The sequence below is a fragment of the Eurypyga helias genome, unplaced genomic scaffold, assembly GCF_000690775.1.
Source record: "Eurypyga helias isolate BGI_N326 unplaced genomic scaffold, ASM69077v1 scaffold10549, whole genome shotgun sequence".
Taxonomy (NCBI): domain Eukaryota; kingdom Metazoa; phylum Chordata; class Aves; order Eurypygiformes; family Eurypygidae; genus Eurypyga; species Eurypyga helias.
The window spans coordinates 70291-73729 of NW_010273942.1; positions in this window are offsets into that span (position 1 = coordinate 70291).

Below are 3439 nucleotides of genomic sequence, written 5' to 3' on the forward strand. Positions count from 1 at the left end.
TTAGAAAAGGGCACATGAGGAAGAAGTGGCAATTTACTGACAAGCTTCCAGGCAGGCCAACAATATTAGATACTCCAATTCATCTCTTAAAAAGAGCAGAATATAATTCCTCCTGTAATCAGGATGGAAAGGCATGTGGTCTGGACTAGCAGAGAAAAGGTTGACTCATATTAAGTCCAACCCATTACCAAGTGTCAAGTGCTCCCTAAGATGGCTCACAGGCTAATTTGAGAAGTCACCTGGTGGCAGTGGGTCACCAGCTCCCTCTACAGACAATCAGGACACAGCCGGACCCCTGCAGAACTGCTACAGCTGATGCATAATAACAGAGTCCCTTTAAACTGCCACCAAGGAGTAGAATTTTCCTCCTCATCACCAGCAATAATTATTCCACTCGACGCCGAGTCCTTTGTCTCCCTCCATGGCAAGAGGTCTGGCCCGCTCCCCCATCCTGGAGTGGATGAAGAAACGGCTGCAATCGCATCGGCGTTCCCCAAAACGGACTGAACGTGCCTTTTGTTTCCTTCCTGGGAAACAAAGAGCCGGAGCGATGGAGGGAAACGCAGGCACCACAGGGCTGCAGGAAAAGTTCAGCAGCCCACAACCAGGTGGCTGTTCGGAAACAAAGTGCCAAGACCGTTCGCAAGGGCAATTCTTCACAGCGGAGGCAGACACCGGGAGTGAGCCAAGGCGAGCGGGACGAGCACGCCCGCCTGCCCGCTGACACCCCGCAGCACTGCCGCGCACGCCAGTCAAGCCGTGCGTGCATAGGTGACACGTATGTATAGCGACAGGGATGCAGCGGGATGAACACCCGCGTGCAGGGGCAGCTGCAAGACGAGAGGAACAGGCTAACGAGAGCGACACGGCTCGGGAGCCAGAAACTGCTGAATTTTCATCCTTGCCTTGACACCTCTTTGTTTCAGTATCTCCCTGCTGCAGGAGGTGGTATAATAACGTCTGGAGGAGCAAGACGGGACTGCTTAAGGAGCAAACATCTTGCTCAGAAACCTCTGCCGGGCAGAGCAGCTCCAGCTGCCCTCCGCTCCTACCGCCCTTCACCTGCGATGCTGGGAACTTATTGTCCAGGGAAACAGTGTGATTTTTTTGGGTTGGGTGGTTTTTTTTGTTTTGTCCTTTTGCCAGAAATATTATACTCTTACATTGTACCTAATGAACATGTTGTTCTTTCTTTCTCTGATTTCTCAGTATTTGTAGGTGAGAGAAATATGTTCCCCCCTGTTCCCACCCGTATGAGGCATATTCTTCCAAAGACAATCCAAATCACAGGCAGGGGGCAGGGTATGTGTAAAAGTGGGCAAGCTGTTTGCTCCTCACAATAATTAGAGAGTGTTTCGGTGCCAAGGAAAAAGAAGAAAAGAGTCGCACCTGCCTGCATTTCCCACTCCCTCCTCAGTGCTGTGAGCCTGCCAGGGGACACCTGGCTGGCTCTTTGCTTTCATTCATGCTTGGGCTGTGCTTACCAAAGCAAAGGTGGTGTCTGTGGGTGTGGAGGAGGATGCTGAGCCACACGATCCATCAGCCCCGTATTTCTGACCTGGGGAAGAGCTGCACAACAATCCAGGACATCCCAAACCTCTCACGGAGAGGAGCTGTTCCCTCCTGGACACAAAGAGAGCTCCTGGAAAACTTTGGAAGGGTGTCTTTCTCTACACTGTTGTGCACTTCTGCTGTCACACAGTCCCCTTTACCTACAGGGCCTCTTTGCAAAAGATGCTGCTATCATGTGGCTCTCAGAGTTGAAAACCCTTTATCATCCCCTGACCTGTTGCTGCTCAGGCACCTGGCTTGTCCACATCTCCCCAGCAATATACTTCAGCCAGGTCAGAGCATCGTGTTGACCATCACTGGTACCACGGCAGCACGTGGGGATGCTCTTTGTGCCAGGCTCCTGTGCTAAGAGCCTAGGGTGTAAAATGAACAGTTTGGCCCCTTGCTGTGCTTGGCATGAAGGAGCTCATTGAACCCAAACCACTTCAGACACACAATGGAGAAAAGCAGTGGGTGTGAGAGGCCAAAGCAGGAGAAAGGGCTGTTTTGTCCTGCTTCATGATTACTTCTTAATAAAGCAGGGTCCCACCTTTGCTTTGTGCATCCCTGTGTCAGAAACACTGCTGGCATGGGAGCTTATCTGAACCAGCCTGGGTCTAACACATACCGGAGGGCACCAGGATTGCAGGACCCCTCCTTCACTCTCTGGGGCAGAGAGTGCTCCTCTCCTTCGTGTTACCTCATGCCATTTCCAAAACGTTGTATGAAATGAGCTGCTTGCTATTTCTACAGAACTCATCTGACCCTGTTGCCGTCTCTGCTGCTGCACTGCTTGGCGGTACTTCCTTGAAGGAACTACAGCAACAAACTCAGATGCCACAGCTTGGAGATAAGCAGCCAGCAAACATCCAATTTCCATACAATGTACAGAAAAGAGAGGAAGAAAAAAAAAACCCCAAAAACCACAACACTGGGAATCCCTAATGAACCAGGGTGAAAAATAGGACAAACAAGTAACAAAACAGAATGGATTTTCAATAAGGGCACAGCAAGTTCTAGCGGACAGATCTAGCAGATAGACGAGGAGAGAGAATAAAGAACAGAAGCTGGAAAAGATGGGAGGAAAGCCAGGGGATCGGAGCAGCCTGTCCGATGGGGAGGATGCTTCAGAAATTTTCATTTCCTTTATTATTATAGAGATAGCACCAGCTCATTGCCGAGTGACAATTCATCTAGCCTGGTAACTTACAGTCCGGTGCCGGATGGCTCTGGACAAGGCTCCTGACCTTTAAGCACTTCTTGTCTGTGGCACCCAACAGAACAATGAAACCATGACAAACACCACTGCATTTCATCTATAATTTCAGCCTCAAGCGCCAGGTATTTGTTTTGATGTAACACAGTGGGCAATGCCACCTGGTCCCAAACAGAAGGACCTGGTGCTGTTTGGGCGCTACAAGTACACCCCGCGTTACTAGAATTACTTGTTTTCCCAGGCTGCTGTAACGCATTCCTCAAGTTAACGCAAACACTCCCCTCCAGATTGGTTTGTCTCATCCTTTAAGTTTCCAAGCAGCCCTCAGAGATGGGGTTTGTGGAGCAGGCAGGGTGTTGCTCCTCGCCTCAGACGTAGGGGCTCCTTTGGCCCCTGCCATGGAGGGCTCCTACAGGTAAGCACCCACCTTGGAAGTGTCTGGGAAGGGGGGGGTCACGAAGACCCTGACACAGCCCGTAGGGACAGACGGGTGGGTTGAGCTCTCCCACCCTGCTCCCTCACCCCCACCCAGCTGGTTCTGCTCAGTCTCTCCCACCCCACGGACTGGTCCTTGCTCCAGCATTCTGCAGACTTGTCCCTTATCCATCATCCCCACGAGCTGGTGCCCTCTCTGCCATTCCCACCCGGACCAGCACCGGCACCCGAGACCCC